This window comes from Pseudophryne corroboree, chromosome 5, assembly GCF_028390025.1.
Source record: "Pseudophryne corroboree isolate aPseCor3 chromosome 5, aPseCor3.hap2, whole genome shotgun sequence".
In the NCBI taxonomy this organism is placed as follows: domain Eukaryota; kingdom Metazoa; phylum Chordata; class Amphibia; order Anura; family Myobatrachidae; genus Pseudophryne; species Pseudophryne corroboree.
The window spans coordinates 618,364,058-618,384,064 of record NC_086448.1 but is presented as its reverse complement, the minus strand read 5'-3'; the positions used below and the strand labels follow the sequence as shown (position 1 = coordinate 618,384,064).

At 41.5% G+C, this 20,007-nt stretch overlaps 1 protein-coding gene across 3 annotated transcripts in view; it reads right to left on the bottom strand.

Moving 5' to 3' along the window:
• Nucleotides 1–20,007, bottom strand: part of DLGAP1 (DLG associated protein 1) — a 1,173,524-nt gene that overhangs the window by 1,062,362 nt on the left and 91,155 nt on the right. For all 3 annotated transcript variants that reach the window (XM_063923535.1, XM_063923539.1, XM_063923537.1), the window contains exon 2: nt 3,126–3,203. The gene's annotated coding sequence lies outside the window, so the exon portion shown is untranslated. The remainder of the gene's footprint in view (nt 1–3,125; nt 3,204–20,007) is intronic.

Below are 20,007 nucleotides of genomic sequence, written 5' to 3'. Positions count from 1 at the left end.
ATGGCCGACCTGTGCATTGCCATTCTCTCCCGAAATTGTCTTATTGTTTTCCCTACGTAAAACAAACCGCAGGGACAACGAATAAAATATATTACATGGGTGTTCGTACAGGTCAGAGTTTTATTAATCTTAATGAACCTCCCTGTATGTGGATGTGAGAAGCCTGGTCCCACCTCCATGTAGCTGCAAGTTGTGCAGCCCATGCACCTGTAGCATCCAGGCTTCTTACTAAGAAAGGTTTGGGGGGGGGGGGGGGGGGCATTCTAATAGCCAGAAATATCGTTATGCACCACCAGATCTTTTAAGTTCTTATTCCTAGTATAACTAGATAATAGAGATTTCTGTTTTAAAACAGACAAATCTCTATCGGTGGTTACTACTGGCCAGCACAGGTCGGCCATCAGGGCTGCTTTAGGAGGAGAAAGTCAGTCACAACCTGTGGCAAAACATTTTGCCAAATATAAGCATAATTTAGCGAGTTTAAAGTATAAGATCATTGATCAACAACCGGAATCTATTAGAGGAGGCAATAGAGACAAGCTATTATTGCAACGAGAGGCGAGGTGGATCCACTTCTTAAACACCCAGGCTCCAGCGGGTCTAAATGAACAGCTATCATTAAATTGCTTCTTGTAAATAGGGAATATTGAACCATCGTAGATGAAGACTATCAGTTGAGGCAGTCAGATTATGAGGTCAGATTACAATGGATGTTTTAAAATGTCGGGCCCGAAGGGTTTTAACATTCCTGTGATGCTCATATTAACTATGTACTGTAAGTGGGATAGTTATACTGTCTGATTATATTCCATTTATGGATTGGGTAATGAGGATAACAGGATGATTATTTGAAACCACATGAACAGGATACATAGTTTTGGTTTTGATTCATTTAGTTTGAGGGGGTATGTCATTTTATTGTTATGTTTATGTTTTTGTTTTGGTCTCCTAGGTGACCGGGGCACGGCAGTGACGAGGAGCGTATCTCACGTTGGGTACGTGATGACGGGATTCACCCCCGCCTGCGATCCGGGCCGAGAATGACAGAGGGTGAGGTGTCAGGTGACCGGAGCAGGACGGGGGTTTGGAGTCTGAAACAGAGCGTAACTGGGATTACGTCATCCACCCCCACCGGTGCATTGGTACCTGGAGCAATTGACACGAGGTGAGGAGTGGGGTATAAATGTTTGTACTTTGTATTGTGTTCACTTGGTCTGACGAAAGCTAAATATAGCTGAAACGTTACCGTCTATTCAGGGCGCAGTCTCTGTCATTATTCCTTATATAGAAGTTCCCCAGGAGTGCCGCCGATTTGCACATATATTTTCGGTTTACATCCACGGAAGGCACCGGGGCGGTTGTAATCTCAAGCTGAGTGCCGGTCATATGGTGGTTTTTATATATATATATATATATATATATAATGTGTAAAAGTCTTATACAGTACTGAACAGTCTAAATGTAAATGTAAGCTTTGTTATACTCACAGTTTAGCATCATTTGCAAGGTCCCGGTATGAATGGCTGACAATGTTAAGGTCGACACTCATTAGGTTGACATTGACATGGTTGACATGGACAAATGGTCGACACATGAAAAGGTCGACATGAGTTTTTTTACTTTTTTGGTGTCGTTTTCTGCGTAAAGCGACGAGGAACCCCAATTAGTGCACCGCGTCCCCTTACATGGCTCGCTTCGCTCGCCATGCTTCGGGCAAGGTGCCTCACTCCTCTACCACTGCGCTCGGCACAGGTTACCGTTCCCAATCGTAGTCCACGTGGATCGTAAAGTATGAAAAAGTTCCAAAAAATAAATTTTTGGGAAAAATGATGTCGACCTTTTCATGTGTTGACCTGTCATGCATCAACCATTTTCACGTGTCGACCATTTATCCACATCGACCATTAGTGGTCGAACTAATGAGTGTCGACCTTAACATTGTCGACCATCTGAACGGATACCATTTGAAAGGCAACGCAAAATATATTTTAATACTAATTCAGTCTGTTATTCCATGCATTAAGTTACAAACATTACATCGCTGTTTGCCTGTAAAAAGTATATTCATATATCTTTTATTGGCATTATAACGCATTGACAAAATACAGCAGTAGGCTTTACCGTGCTTATGTGGAGTATAAAGGTAACTACCTAACATGGTAATCATCCACCTAGGAAGGCTAGTAAAAGGTGGTTGCCATGGGGAACTGTGTAGAGTGGTAGTGGATTCACATGGTTGACCTTAAGTTTGATGTCTTGGTTCATTCCATTCCACACATCCTGTTGCATACGTCCTAACATGACCCATTCCAGGAGGGACAAAATGTTCTGTTCCAGGTCTTTACTCTTAATTTATGATTTTCCTCACCTGTGTTGAACTAGTTAATTTGTAAGAAAGACATTTCACCAGAGGTGATGGCAAACAAAAATGAAGAGGAAAGTCCAGGAACAGAGTATTTTGTTCCTCCTGGAATGGGTCATAATGGAAGGTATAGATTGACCCTTATCTATCTTCCACCACCCATACTCTGCATCAACCTCATCTAACACCACTCATTTAAATACTACTGACATTGACCCTTTCACTCATCACATCTTTTAAATACCTGTCTCTTGGCATATAGCATATCCTACCCTTCACAATTAATTTTCTTTACACAATACTATATTATTATTAATACTTTTGCTTATATCTGGTGGCAGAAAACAAGGGTTAGATGCCATTGTAGTGAGTATGGAGTAGATGATAGCTAGTCTAAGTAAGAGAAGGAAAAGCACATAAGGGCAGAGTGCCCTAAGACCATTACCTAGTGCTCACCCCTCACCTCATTGCTTGGAATATCATACTTGATATCATCCATAGAAGCAAGACCCAAGATATCCTATGTAATGACCTTATATAGGATACCTTGGGTCTTGCTTCTCTGGATGAGATCAAGTATCCCATGAATCCACTCTATTTTATGTTCTACAACAATCACAAGTTTAGTGTCACATTGAAAAAATACATTGAACAGTGAAAGCTTACAATATATAGAGGATATACACTATAGATAATATATACTATAATATACTATATAGATACTTCCAATTATATTAAAGCTTAAAAAAAAGATTTAACTTACAGCACAGCCAAAATGATCCTAGCAGCGGTTAGGAAAAGCAATGAAGAGCAACATGCTGCTGAGAAACGATTCGTCTTTCTGAAACAAAACACACATAATACCTGCTATTAGTAAAGTTTACCACAAAGTAAGGAATAACAGGGTTAGACATTTTAAAAGCAAAACAATGGGTCATGTAAGACATGTGCAGTGCATAACTGTATGTTTACTTTTGATCTTTTACGCTGTGTGCCCAAGTACAGTATATAAGGTGAAAATGTGAATATAGTATAAATTATGTAGGTTATGGGAAAAAAGCAAAGACTGTTCACATTTCCATCCCCAGTTTTAATTACCAGCATATACAGAAATTTGGTAAGTGACTAATTACAATTAAGTTCAACATTTTTCTGTTTTAATTTCTGGCAAGTTGCATTTGCAATGTAACACACTCCCCTCAACAGATGACATGATCCATGTGTCACATTGTGGGTGACTGTGCAAATTGTCAGGTATCAGAACCGACTGACTTAGCAGGTATCAGAACATACTGACCTGGCAGGCTCCAGAACATACTGACTTGGCAAGTATTAGAACATACTGACTTAGCGGGTATCAGAACATACTAGTTGGCTTTACCTGAATGAAAGCTAGACTGCCTGAAATACTGGTTGAGCTCCCTGACTCCTTATATGGTTAGTCTCTATCAATCTCCTTCAGGCCAGGCTGAATGTATGTAACACAATGGTAATGTAATCACTTACTGCCCCTTATGGAGGAAACACTGGTGAGAAGAATAAGGAGACTGTACCCTACAAGAAAATGGCTGTTGCTCTCCAGCATACTGATGACTACATGGGAAGTGGTTATAATACTGTGAGTCGGGATCCCGGAGGTCACTATGCCGAAGCCGGAATCCCCACTAGTGGTTAAACACCGCCGCCAGAATACCGGTGCCACAGGCTTTTCTCTCTCTATGGGTTTCCACGACACCCATGAAGGGAGAATATAACCTGTGGCGAGAGCGCAGAGAGCCACCATGCCCATAGCATGGAGAGCACAGCAAGCTCACAAGGGTTTTTAGAACTCGCCCCGCTGCCAGCATACTGATGTCCGAGATCCTGCTGTCGGTTTACTGACGGCCGGGATCCTGCCCACCGGGATTTCATATTGATCCCGACTACATGAGTGGCTGTACCAAGGAGGTGAGGTTAATTACAGGTGATTTGTGCCCAAGGAAGTGTTCTGATTTACTGGAGATGTATGAAGAATTGCATGAAATCTACTGGAAGGTAGAGCCTTTAAGGGGGTCATTTGGGATGTTGGAAAAAAGCACAGGTTAGCACATTTTTGATGCACAGTCATATCTATGGTAAAACTGCGTTAGCGGGTTTATGGGCGAAAGAGCTTATTGTCCATGTATGCAAACTCTTTCCACAAGCATCGCTTTTTCTTTGTTTTTAACTGCAACATGATACATGCACAACTGTACATGGTTTGCTTATTCAAAAGTAGGCAGCATGGATGGTGTAATGTGTCAAAGTCGAAAAATATCGTGATTCACAATGCCTTGTACTAACCCCAATGCACATGCCCGCTGCTCGTGCACCCACTCCCCCGTGCGTACGCATCCCCTCAGGTTGCTTAAGGGACGCTCCGACGTCTCCTGCGCATGGAGATGTGTATTTACAGCAGAGTTTGTGAGCATCGAGCGAGCGACTCGATCGCTACATATTTAACCTAAATAGTGTGTTTTATAGATAGTATTTCCCTTAACAATGTCAGAAAGTATGTTTAGTGTAAACGGTTCTTGGACAGAGAAATTCCTCTGCATGATATGAAGGGTCAGACAAAGGTAGAACGGTGATGTCTAGTATCCAGCTGTAGAGTATTTTAAATGTAATATTTCGGTGTTGGTTAGGAAGAGATTGTTCGCTCCTGCGTATAGTTATGTTTAAAAGTAGTTTCTAGACATTTACTGTATTTGCTGTTCATTATCCATGCGGCGGGAATCCTGAGGATACCTCCCACCTGAGCAGTTGGAAATAGACACAGCCCACCTGTTCGAACCCACCTATGACCTTTTGTTATAATGCAGAGACACATTCCTGTGTCCAATGAACTATAAGATTATAGGGACCATTGTATTGTTACTGTATGTTGTGTATATAAAGGCCACCATTGCTGGACCAGCACTCACTCTCTCTACAAAGGTTTTCACACTGAAGGCTGAGGGCTGGTCCAGGACGCGCTTGCGAATCATTCCCACGTGTGTAAGTTTCTCTGTAGCCATTTTGTTATTCTTTATGTACGCCATTCGTTCTCATTTTGTTATCCTTTAAGTGTTTGCCATTTTATTCTCTTTGTGTTTATTCTGTTTGCGATCGTTCGCTATTGTTCACATTTATTTCTTATTATTCTGTTTAGATATTGATGTTAGGTCTGTAGTGTATAAGCTGTAACTGTTTTTCCCCTTTTTATACTAAAGTATCTTCTACGAAGGTGTTGGAACCTTACCAGGTCTTGTGTGTTTCACCAGTTATTGTATAGGGTTTCTGAGCGTCTCAATCGCTCAAACAGCTTTCATATTATCAAGGTCAATAAGCGTTACTTTGTGGTAATATTACAGTACTAAGGTTTACAGTATAAGCATACCCTTACAGTGTGTTGTTAAACAAGGTTTACAGGGTGTCATTCAGTGAGCGTCAGCGCCGCTCGTGTCTCACTCTCACGGCACAGCGTCCGCTACGCCAACAGCGTAGCAGTACGGTACTCGGGCCGCCTATAGCGTGCTAGATACCAAGCGTAAGCCCGTGAGCGTACGTGCCGCTCGTGCGTCGCGCCCACGGTTTAGCGTCTGCTAAGCTAAGTGCGTACCCTTCCGGTACTCCGTGCGCCGATTGCGTACTAGTCCATAATAAGTATATAGCTTAATGTTTTAAGGTAATATTTGACTTTATCAAATGGTTAGCATTTCTGCCTCATAGCACTGATGTCATGGGTTTGATTCTCACAATGGCCCTAAATTTGTGAAATTTATATATTCTTCCTGTGCTTGCATGGGTTTCCTCTGGGTACTCCAATTCCTACCACAATCCAAAATATACTGGGAGGTTAATTGGCTCCCAACAAAAATGAACCCTAATGTGTAAGTGTGTGTGGGCACACGTACACATTAGACAGACTAGATGGGCCAAGTTCTTATCTGCCGTCAAATTCTGTTTCTATGTTTAAGTGGGCATATATGTACAATAAGCACATAGAAAAACATTACATACATGCTTTGACAATTTCCACTTATAAATGAACATAAAATACATAGCATTATCCTATATATACAGTATGTTACACTATGTGAATAGACTCAAGACATTAATGGCAGGGGTAATAGGCTACAGCACCACACACTTAATAATATTTAACATAAAGTTACTCATGCTGATGACTTCATTCATGCTGTGAGTTTTAAATACACACAGATTAATTAATATAATTAACTTAGCCAACAGTTGTCCCATGAGGGAAATACTTATGACATAATACATTAGGAGTGTTTTAGGAGAGGACTCGGAAACACTACAGTGTTTGAACAGCTACTTAAGTGACAAAATATTTGCCATAATTCAAAAATACGAAGATCAATTATCTGCTGTGCTGAGAAGAATATGACTCCCTGTCGGATAACATGACCGTGGTGGAGATTGCTGTGTCCGTAACAGCCAATAGCGGGAATGTTACACTGTAGAATGAAAAAACTATGGGGGTCATTCCGAGTTGTTCGCTCGCTGCTATTTTTAGCAGAATTGCTAATAGGCTAAAATCCGGCAGTTCTGCGCATGCGTATGCACCGCAGGGAGCACAAGCTAAGCAATTTCACACAAAACTATGCTATTTTACTCACGGGCGAACAAAGCTTTTCAGTCGCTCTGTTGATCGGAGAATGATTGACAGGAAGTTGGTGTTTCTGGGTGGTAACTTAGCATTTTCCGGGAGTGTGCTAAAAAACGCAGGTGTGCCAGCAGAAAACGCAGGAGTGGCTGGAGAAATGGGGGAGTGGCTGGCCGGTCGCTGGGCGTGTTTGTGACGTCAAACCAGGAACTAAACAGACTGAGGTGATCGCAATCTAGGAGTAGGTCTGGAGCTACTCAGAAACTGCAAGGAAATACTTAATAGCAGATTTGCTAATCTTTCGTTAGCAATTCTGCTATGCTAAAATACAATCCCAGAGGGCGGCGGCTTTGCGTTTGCATTGCTGCTAAAAGTAGCTAGCGAGCGAACAACTCGGAATGATCACCTATGTTCACAATTACTGTTCTAAACTAAACTAAATTGATATTAAACGTTTTATTGCTTTGTTGTTATTATTAGTGTAACCCAATAAAGGTAACTGTTCAGTTCAGTTTAATTCTGCTATCCATTTATCAGTCCATATTCATGCTGTTTTCACCTTGAATATTGCCTTATCTACTATCTGCTACCTTTTGTTCAAGGAATCCTGCTTATCGTGTTCTAATTATGCTTCTCTTACATCGCAAACCCAGGTCGGACCCAGCTTTTGAAACTGGGTCCGACCCAGGTCCGAGCAGCCTCAGCCCCTTTCACATTGTAGTTTCAAATCAGGTTATTCCCAGGTTATTCCCGGTTTGGTGCCTTTCACACTGAACCTGGGTCACCCATATTAAACACTGTGATGTGATTTCAAATTGACTTTTCTGGCTCACACTGATGAGGTTTCAAAGGCTGGGGACTGCTCTGAGCAGACACATACACATCCAATCAGCACCTTTTTCTGAGACCCGCGTTGAATATCCTGGGTCAGAAGCTTTCACACTGCACAGCGACCCGGGTCCGACCAGTGTGTAACCCTTCTTTTAACCCGAATTAAAATGCAGGGTTTCTCGACCCGGGTTATTCACTTTGGCACTTTCACACTGCACCTTGACCCAGGTCGACCTGGCAACAACCCGGTAATATGTAATGGGGTACCAGCGCTAGGAGTTGTATCACCAATTATTCAATGAATCAAATACCACTGGATCAGTTGTAATATTTAATAAACGTAATTATCACATGTATTAAAAGCGTGAGGATAAAGGTATTAGGAATTAACCATACAATTAAAATGTAATATAAAATAAAAATTAAAAATAAAAATTAAAAATAAAAATTGGCTCTGAGGTAATATTGATTCAAATTGCTGGAAAGGACCCAACCATTATTTTAGTGATCCCGGACTTATTAAAGTGCAGATTTCCTCCTCCTTAGAATTATTTTTGCAGTCAGCTGGTAATACCCTTAATAGTACCTCTCACACAGTTCCATGTAAAGATGGTAATAATTGCTCGTCTGTGTAGATATTCAAGGGGTTTCCATGTTCTTGCTGGTTGTGCTGAAAATGAGTGGTTTTTAAAGTCTAGTCCTTGGAAATCCAAGTATGCAGAGAAGTCCTTATCTGGATCAGGCTGGACAAGGTTGGGATTCCACAGCAGTGCCTTAACGCGTTTCCCTGAGCCAGGTCGCTCTTCTTCAGAAGAAGCTGAGTGACCTGGCTCAGGGAAACGCGTTAAGGCACTGCTGTGGAATCCCAACCTTGTCCAGCCTGATCCAGATAAGGACTTCTCTGCATACTTGGATTTCCAAGGACTAGACTTTAAAAACCACTCATTTTCAGCACAACCAGCAAGAATATGGAAACCCCTTGAATATCTACACAGACGAGCAATTATTACCATCTTTACATGGAACTGTGTGAGAGGTACTATTAAGGGTATTACCAGCTGACTGCAAAAATAATTCTAAGGAGGAGGAAATCTGCACTTTAATAAGTCCGGGATCACTAAAATAATGGTTGGGTCCTTTCCAGCAATTTGAATCAATATTACCTCAGAGCCAATTTTTATTTTTATTTTTAATTTTATATTTTATTTTAATTGTATGGTTAATTCCTAATACCTTTATTCTCACGCTTTTAATACATGTGATAATTACGTTAATTAAATATTACAACTGATCCAGTGGTATTTGATTCATTGAATAATTGGTGATACAACTCCTTGCCCTGGTACCCCATTACATATTGTCTATTTTCTAGCGGGGTCTGACAAACCCCTCCCAGCTGCTGTGGTATTTCTAGTGGGTAGTATATCTACTTTCTTTGTTTCAACAACCCGGTAATAACCTGGGTTATTTTGGTGATGTGAAAGGGATATTAGTCTCTCTACCAAATTTGGTGACATTGTGGTTGTTAGATTGAGCTACAGATGACTCTAAATAGGGTAAGTATAATTATTGCCACCCTGTAGATTGTGTCACCAGAAGTCACTAAAACTGCACACAAGTTGCTTATTTACATATTATTACTAGTGATGAGCGGGTTCAGTTCGTCGGAATCCGAACCCCCCCGAACTTCACCCATTTTACACGGTTCTGAGGCAGATTCGAATCTTCCCGCCTTGCTCGGTTAACCCGAGCGCGCCCGAACGTCATCATCCCGCTGTCGGATTCTCGCGAGATTCGGATTCTATATTAGGAGCCGCGCGTTGCTGCCATTTTTCACACGTGCATTGGAAATGATAGTGAGAGGACGTGGCTGGCGTCCTCTCAGTTTTATTCAGGTGGCTGCAAATATCTGTGCTCACTGCTTTATTGTTGGGACTGGGGACCAGCAGTATTATATAGGAGGAGTACAGTGCAGAGTTTTGCTGACCAGAAACCACCAGTATTATACGTTCTCTGCCTGAAAAACGCTCCATATCTGTGCTCAGTGTGCTGCATATATCTGTGCTCACACTGCTTTATTGTGGGGACTGGGGACCAGCAGTATTATATAGGAGGAGTACAGTGCAGAGTTTTGCTGACCAGTGACCACCAGTATTATACGTTCTCTGCCTGAAAAATGCTCCATATCTGTGCTCAGTGTGCTGCATATATCTGTGCTCACACTGCTTTATTGTGGGGACTGGGGACCACCAGTATTATATAGGAGGAGTACAGTGCAGAGTTTTGCTGACCAGTGACCACCAGTATTATACGTTCTCTGCCTGAAAAACGCTCCATATCTGTGCTGCATTGTAGTATATAGTAGGAGTACAGTGCATCATTTTGCTGACCACCAGTATATAATATATAGCAGTACGGTACAGTAGGCCACTGCTCTACCTACCTCTGTGTCGTCAAGTATACTATCCATCCATACCTGTGGTGCATTTCAGTTTTGCATAGTTTGCTGACCACCAGTATATAATATATAGCAGTACGGTACAGTAGGCCACTGCTCTACCTACCTCTGTGTCGTCAAGTATACTATCCATCCATACCTGTGGTGCATTTCAGTTTTGCACAGTTTGCTGACCACCAGTATATAATATATAGCAGTACGGTACAGAAGGCCACTGCTCTACCTACCTCTGTGTCGTCAAGTATACTATCCATCCATACCTGTGGTGCATTTCAGTTTTGCACAGTTTGCTGACCACCAGTATTTAATATATAGCAGTACGGTACAGTAGGCCACTGCTCTACCTACCTCTGTGTCGTCAAGAATATTATCCATCCATACCTGTGGTGCATTTCAGTTGTGTGCAGTATATATATTAGTAGGTCATTGCTATTGATACTGGCATATAATTCCACACATTAAAAAATGACAAACAAAAATGTGGAGGGTAAAATAGGAAAAATTGGGAGGAGAAGAGAGAAGGAAACTGTATGGTTGACGCACTAAAGAAAAATTAATTATTCATAAAATGTAACCTTTATTAAGTATACATTAAAATATATTACGTTTAATCGACCCAGACTACAGTGAAACATTAGAGTTAAAATCAAACAAACTAACATGTATGTGACTCCTAATAGGTTGAGAAATGTGAATAAAGAATTAAAAAGCGTATCCGCGTGTGTTTCTTATATTTAGCACTTACACGGTGTACTATGTCTATTCCAGTGCTATCAAAGATCGATCACTTCCGATACTCACAGTCAGCTCAGTTGTATGTCAGCTATCACAGTTGGTACTGGTAGTTCACTATTATCACTGTAATTCCCTAAAATGTATAATCCTAAACAGGATCACCTCAGAGATTAAGAGATCTTCTCTCTTCTCCTCCCAATTTTGATGTACACATACTGTAATTGACAGCACCCCCTGAACATAATCAGCACTGTCTGAGATATAAGAAAGGGGACCACTTATGGGGTTGTAGGGTGATGATTCCCCTACACCCATAGTATTAGAATATTGTATATATTGAGTGTGCAGATACCCAACCCCTGAGGGTAAAATAGGGAAAGATCAAGATCCAATTCCACCTCGTGCTGAAGCTGCTGCCACTAGTCATGGCTGAGACGATGAAATGCCATCAACGTCGTCTGCCAAGGCCGATGCCCAATGTCATAGTAGAGAGCATGCAAAATCCAAAAAACAAAAGTTCAGTAAAATGACCCAAAAATCTAAATTAAAAGCATCTGAGGAGAAGCGTAAACTTGCCAATATGCCATTTACGACACGGAGTGGCAAGGAACGGCTGAGGCCCTGGCCTATGTTCATGGCTAGTGGTTCAGCTTCACATGAGGATGGAAGCACTCATCCTCTCGCTAGAAAACTGCAGTGCCACTCCTAGATGGGCCAGGTGTTTGTGTGGGCCAACTTGGGTCGCTTAGCTTAGTCACACAGCTACCTCATTGCGCCTCTTTTATTCTTTGCATCATGTGCTGTTTGGGGACTTTTTTTTTGAAGTGCCATCCTGTCTGACACTGCAGTGCCACTCCTAGATGGGCCAGGTGTTTGTGTCGGCCACTTGGGTCGCTTAGCTTAGTCACACAGCTACCTCATTGCGCCTCTTTTTTTCTTTGCTTCATGTGCTATTTGGGGACTATTTTTTTGAAGTGCCATCCTGTCTGACACTGCAGTGCCACTCCTAGATGGGCCAGGTGTTTGTGTCGGCCACTTGGGTCGCTTAGCTTAGTCACACAGCTACCTCATTGCGCCTCTTTTTTTCTTTGCTTCATGTGCTGTTTGGGGACTATTTTTTTGAAGTGCCATCCTGTCTGACACTGCAGTGCCACTCCTAGATGGGCCAGGTGTTTGTGTCGGCCACTAGGGTCGCTTAGCTTAGTCACACAGCTACCTCATTGCGCCTCTTCTTTTCTTTGCTTCATGTGCTGTTTGGGGACTATTTTTTTGAAGTGCCATCCTGTCTGACACTGCAGTGCCACTCCTAGATGGGCCAGGTGTTTGTGTCGGCCACTTGGGTCGCTTAGCTTAGTTCAGCGACCTCTGTGCAAATTTTAGGACTAAAAATAATATTGTGAGGTGTGAGGTGTTCAGAATAGACTGGAAATGAGTGGAAATTATGGTTATTGAGGTTAATAATACTATGGGATCAAAATAACCCCCAAATTCTATGATTTAAGCTGTTTTTGAGGTTTTTTTGTAAAAAAAACACCCGAATCCAAAACACACCCGAATCCGACAAAAAAAATTGTGGGAGGTTTTGCCAAAACGCGTCCGAATCCAAAACACGGCCACGGAACCGAATCCAAAACCAAAACACAAAACCCGAAAAATGTCCGGTGCACATCACTAATTATTACTAAGGAGTAAATTATATGCTTATGCTAACGCTTATTATTTTTTCCATGATACAGTCTAATTGTGAATTTGGCTGACCTATCATTATAAGTAGATAACAATGCTAACAACTGTATTTAATTTCCATTTGTTATTTTCTGCTGTTACATATAATTTTCACTGTACCACACTAACACTTTCTAGTCAAGTGTTTCCACTTCCCAGGTGTGTAGAAGATGGCTTGGATGGATAATTTAACCATAAAGCTGCATTTCTTTTTCTGGCTGTAATAAAGTAGAAGAGCCAGAGAAATGGTTACATAACCCATTTTGATCACCAGTCATTGACTTCTGTGCTACAGTTTTAGCTTGTGTATCATTTCCCAGCAGGCATAGCAGCAAGTTGACTCAGGCTGTGTGAAATGTCACTCTGCTTCGCTGTCTCACTAGCTGTGCTCTACAGAGCGTAAAATTAATCTTGGCATATTTGTAAAAAGGGAAAGAAGAGTATGTAATTTTCGAAGGGTTTTAGAAATCATTTTACATGGGAAAGCTATCATCCAATTTGTTCTCAGGAATGTTGCATAGAACGGTAAAGCTTACACTTTAGTTGGAATCAAACAGTGGCCTTTTATGTAACATCTTTAACCAAGTATATATTTGAGTTGCCTTTATTTAAAACAATGTAGTATTGGCAAATAGTTTGTACTGGATGAATCCTTGAATTAATTTATATGTTCACTTTTATGATCATAGCTTTTTCTAGCCTGTCCAAAAAAAATTCCATACATTCTGATACAGATATAATAATGGATAGAAATGTAAACTATAACAATCAAGCATTACTGAAAGGGCGAGATTCATTGCTTTACCACCCCAATCTCCTGTGTAAAGTTACGGGATGTGTGTGTGTGTGTGTGGGGCGGGTGGTTTGGTGTTGCAATATTCAATAGTTTTTTTATTGTGTCATTTATTGCGTCCACAGTCATTTTGCGCTAATTTCAGCTCGCCACCGCCGGGGTGGTGAGGTGAATATTATAATATTATATTGATGATTTAAAGATAAACAGACACTGGTAACTGCTACGTTGCGTGTTCCCAGTCTGCGTGGAAATGATTTGAGGATTCTGAAGACCTAAGGGAGGTATTTTTTATCAAAGCATGGATAGAGATAAAATGGGGAGATATAAAGCACTAACAAATCAGCTTCTATAGAAAATGTTAAAATATAACTCTTATTCAAACTTAGGTAAATTATATAGGACTTTACTCACAATACAACAACAAAGAGAAATATTTTTAGGACAAATATCTTTTTGTTGAGTGGTATGTAATAAACCTTCTCTTTCAAAAGAAAAATAGTAGTCAGTAAGGGTTATTCACCTTACCACAAGTGAAAGTTTGTGGATATTTTTACTCTTAATATTAGTCAACCGTTAAAGGTATCACAGTATTGTATCAATAATGTGTGGATGACATATACAGAGACCAAAATCTCATCTCCCCATAAATTGTGGACGAGAAATAACAATTTATTATAGTGTATGTATAAGCCGAAGACACTAATGTTTAGTGGTACCTTTTAAAGTAGTTGAAAAGAAGTTCCCAGTTCTCACAAAGGATGCATTTTATAATATATACAACTTACTGACACATTTAGCATTAATGTTCAGAGAAAAAAGCCAAAGTATTATACATTTTACCTTAAGGGCCCCATACATTAGGACGATACTGCCCGATTTCATCCGATTTTCGGCCCGATATATCGGATGAAATCGGCATTATGGAGGTTTTTCCGATCCGATGCGCATTCCTGTGAGCATCGGATCGGATCCTCCAGATTGAATGTGCTGCACATTCAATCATGTCCGACCCCGCAGGCATGGCTGGGATCACCCAAGATACATCGTATGCAAAAGGACAGCATACAATGTATCTTGGGTGATCCTGCCCTCCGGCAGGCTGCCGGGGTGATCGCCTGTGACATGTCAGACGGACTTGTCGCGTAAGTGTATGGGGCCCTTAAGTTTGAATAAAAGTTATATTTTAACTTTTTCTATACATATTGTACAAAAGTAGTATTTTCTTTGATATCTCTACCAACCTCTTCTTGGGATGGTACCCTGTTTTGAGTTATCTAGTGTTACCCAAATTCCTGGGGAGCACCGCCAACCCCGAGTTGCATGCATAGGACTCTTCTCTGTTACCTCTTGTAATAGTTGGTCTTTGCATCAATATCTTACCTTCCAAGTCTGGTGCAGAATAACCGATAAAATCGGAAAATCTCTAAGTTTATGCAATTATTGTAAGAAGCACCTGGATTTGATTCAAATGTCTGTAAAGTGTTTTAAGTTTTATATTATATAAGCAACTCAATGCAAATTAAACAAAATAGTTTGCCTATTTAGTATGATAGAAATCAGAGAGTTAATAGACTTGGACATTTAAATAAGAAAGGATTATTTACATCTGGTACTGTATATCAGATGTTAAGTACAAATGTTTCTACATTAATGATTGTGATGCTGGGAAGTCAAAAGCCACCTACAGGAGGCTAATTTCAAAGCTTCCTCACACTGTGATAAGTAGGCAATCTTATATGCTGCAAGGATAGTTTTCTTCATATGACAACTACTTGCTTTCTTCCTGAAGTATACTTATCTGCCCTAGAAAACATTGAACAATAGCTTTATGGTTCTGTTATTAAAAAATGTACATTAAGGATTTAATTAAAACATGTAACATTTGTAAGGTCTGCTTGAAAAAAAAATGTATTAAACCATTGTCTACTTAAAAAATATTTTTTTTTTACTAAACCATTCCTTTTTTAGATTTAAATAAAATCCATGTAAGTGAATAAAATTTAGGATAATTGAAATATTAATGTTTGAAGAAATTTTAAGTCCAAGATGGGGGTTAGATGGGTCTATTGCATGCGTCTTTATATGCTAAAAAGTTTACTTACAGTAGGTAGGCAACTAGGATGAATTCATCTTGATAGTCGGTTATCAGATTGTATATAATTAGGAAATTAGACAGGTTTGGATATTTGAAAATGTCACACAAATGCCGCTCCCACCTTTCAGCACCTCTGGGCATACGGGAAGAATTGTGGTCATGGAAAGCTGCCTATAGTTTACCTTACCACTGTGCTACTCTGTCCAAATATATACACTTAAAACAATAAGTGCAAATAGAAATAACAATGCAATAACATTCTACATTTTATGTTTGCAAGTCACCTTCTCAGAAATGTCCATGCACACAATTAAGAGCAATTGCAATCGATTTTATTGCGACAGATGGGATTTTGACTAAGGTGCTGCACCTGTCAGACTGAAGCGCAGGTGTCCTCAGGGTAAGCTCAGGGTTAGCAGATGCCTCACATGGAGCAGAAAATAGTGTTTGCAGCTTACTGGACAGTTTGTCAACAAAATGATCACATTTCCCTTTGAGAGTTTGTCCTTCAATTTATAATTTTTGCACTTCTAGATGAATTTTGCAATTAGGGAATTTAAACGAACAGTTAAGAAAGACACATAAAACAAGTCAGGCAGCGGAGGTTCATTACTTCCTGCTTTCTCCCTGTGTTTGAGTGTAGTTTCTCCCACCTTATTATTACCCAGCAGCCATTACATATTATGCGTTTGTAGTTATGGTAATACTCATATAAGAAAGAAATCTGTGTTTATTTCCTAATATAAATGATTAAAGTAATTTAATAATAGCCTTAAACTGGGGGTGTTAGGTCATGATGAAATTACAATATTGAACAGACATTAGATTATTATGCATATAGAATTTGTATTACATGGTAATCGATTATTAAGGACTTAACATTTGCTGTTCAAAACATATCAGTACTCAGTGGCGTAAGTTCGTCACAGTCGCCCGGAGGCAAGATAAATATTGGTGCCCCCCTATTTCCTATATTAAGATAAATGTGTGTGTGTGTGTGTGTGTGTGTGTGTGTGTGTGTGTGTGTGTGTGTGTGGAGTGTTCTGAAAAAAATGTATATACTGTATTTATACATTTAATTGTCTTTTATTTTAAATCACACATTTCTTAGCAGTCATACCCAGGATTAGAACCCATGACATGTTACACTGACAGCAGACACTTTACTGATGGAGCTATTTGCTCCTGTAGAGGAAGCATGAGAATTCTAACTATATGAAGTTACGTGTAATTTGCAGAGAAGTATCTTCATATAGTTAAAATTCTCATATTTCCTATACAGGAGCAAACAGCTTCATCAGTAAGGTGTCTGCTTCCAGTGTAATAGGTTGTGGTTTCTAATCCTGGGTGTGATACTTGTAAAATGTGTATATTCAGTATAATAAAGAGGGTGTGATTTGTAAGGTGCAGGGACCAGTGAGGAAGTCGGCCACTGAAAAGACAGCGACAGCTGTCAATTAACTTAATTCAATGGTATCACAGAATGGGAGGAGAGGTGCCCCCCTTCAGAGCAGGAGCCCGGCGGAAGATGACTCCGTTGCCTCCCACAGTTCTGCCTCTGTCAATACTGTATTTCTGTACACAGATAATAAGAATTTACTTACCGATAATTCTATTTCTCGTAGTCCGTAGTGGATGCTGGGGACTCCGTCAGGACCATGGGGGGATAGCGGCTCCGCAGGAGACAGGGCACAAAAGTAAAAGCTTTAGGATCAGGTGGTGTGTACTGGCTCCTCCCCCTATGACCCTCCTCCAAGCCTCAGTTAGGATACTGTGCCCGGACGAGCGTACACAATAAGGAAGGATCTTGAATCCCGGGTAAGACTCATACCAGCCACACCAATCACACTGTACAACCTGTGATCGGAACCCAGTTAACAGTGTGATAAAACGTAGAAGCCTCTGAACAGACGGCTCACAACAATAACAACCCGATTTTTTTGTAACAATAACTATGTACAAGTATTGCAGACAATCCGCACTTGGGATGGGCGCCCAGCATCCACTACGGACTACGAGAAATAGAATTATCGGTAAGTAAATTCTTATTTTCTCTAACGTCCTAAGTGGATGCTGGGGACTCCGTCAGGACCATGGGGATTATACCAAAGCTCCCAAACGGGCGGGAGAGTGCGGATGACTCTGCAGCACCAAATGAGAGAACTCCAGGTCCTCCTCAGCCAGGATATCAATTTTGTAGAATTTTACAATTTTATTTGCTCCTGACCAAGTAGCTGCTCGGCAAAGTTGTAAAGCCGAGACCCCTCGGGCAGCCGCCCAAGATGAGCCCACCTTCCTTGTGGAGTGGGCATTTACAGATTTTTGGCTGTGGCAGGCCTGCCACAGAATGTGCAAACTGAATTGTAGTACAAATCCAGCGAGCAATCGTCTGCTTAGAAGCAGGAGCACCCATCCTGTTGGGTGCATACAGGCTAAACAGCGAGTCAGATTTTCTGACTCCAGTCGTCCTGGAAACATATGTTTTCAGGGCCCTGACAACGTCAAGTAACTTGGAGTCCTCCAAGTCCCTAGTAGCCGCAGGTACCACAATAGGTTGATTCATGTGAAAAACAGAAAACACCTTAAGGAGAAATTGAGGACGAGTCCTCAATTCTGCCCTGTCAGAATGAAAAATTAAGTAAGGGCTTTTATATGATAAAGCCGCCCATTCTGACACACGCCTGGCTGAAGTCAGGGCTAATAGCATCATCACCTTCCATGTGAAATATTTTAAGTCCACAGTGGTGAGTGGATCAAACCAATGTGACTTTAGGAAACTCAAAACAACATTGAGATCCCAAGGTGCCACTGGGGGCACAAAAGGAGGCTGTATATGCAGTACCCCTTTTACAAACGTCTGAACTTCAGGCACTGAAGCCAGTTCTTTCTGGAAGAAATTCGACAGGGTCGAAATTTGAACCTTAATGGACCCTAATTTTAGGCCCATAGACAGTCCTGTTTTCAGGAAATGTAGGAAACGACCCAGTTGGAATTCCTCTGTAGGGACCTTCTTGGCCTCACACCACGCAACATATTTTCGCCAATGCGGTGAAAATGTTTTGCGGTTACATCCTTCCTGGCTTCGACCAGGGTAGGGATGACTTCATCTGGAATGCCCTTTCAGGATCCGGCGTTCAACTGCCATGCCGTCAAACGCAGCCGCGGTAAGTCTTGGAACAGACAAGGCCCCTGCTGGAGCAGGTCCTTTCTTAAAGGTAGAGGCCACGGTTCTTCCGTGAACATCTCTTGAAGTTCCGGGTACCAAGTCCTTCTTGACCCATCCGGAACCACGAGTATCGTTCTTACTCATCTCCTTCTTATGATTCTCAGTACTTTGGTATGAGATGCATAGGAGGGAACACATACCCTGACTGGTACACCCACAGTGTTACCAGAGCGTCCACCGCTATTGCCTGAGGGTCCCTTGACCTGGCGCAATATCTGTCTAGTTTTTTGTTCAGGCGGGACGCCATCATGTCCACCTTTGGTTTTTCCCAACGGTTTACAATCATGTGGAAGACTTCCCGCTGAAGTCCCCACTGTCCCGGGTGGAGGTTATGCCTGCTGAGGAAGTCTGCTTCCCAGTTTTCCACTCCCGGAATTAACACTGCTGAGAGTGTTATCACATGATTTTTCGCCCAGCGAAGAATCCTTGCAGTTTCTGCCATTTCCCTCCTGCTTCTTGTGCCGCCCTGTCTGTTTTCGTGGGCGACTGCCGTGATGTTGTCCCACTGGATCAATACCGGCTGACCTTGAAGCAGAGGTCTTGCTAAGCTTAGAGCCTTGTAAATTGCCCTTAGCTCCAGTATATTTATGTGGAGAGAAATCTCCAGACTTGATCACACTCCCTGGAAATTTTTTCCTTGTGTGACTGCTCTCCAGCCACTCAGGCTGGCATCCGTGGTCACCAGGACCCAGTCCTGAATGCCGAATCTGCGGCCCTTTCATAGATGAGCACTCTGCAGCCACCACAGAAGAAAACACCCTTGTCCTTGGAGACAGGGTTATCCACTGATGCATCTGAAGATGCGATCCGGACCATTTTCCCAGCAGATCCCACTGAAAGGTTCTTGCGTGAAATCTACCGAATGGGATCGCTTTGTAAGATACCACCATTTTTCACAGGACCCTTGTGCAATGATGCACTGATACTTTTCCTGGTTTTAGGAGGTTCCTGACTAGCTCGGATAACTCCCTGGCTTTCTTCTCCGGGAGAAAACATCCTTTTCTGGACTGTGTCCAGAATCATCCCTAGGAACATTAGACGTGTCGTCGGAAAAAGCTGCGATTTTGGAATATTTAGAATCCACTCGTGCTGTCGTAGAACTACTTGAGATAGTGCTACTCCGACCGCCAACTGTTCTCTGGACCTTGC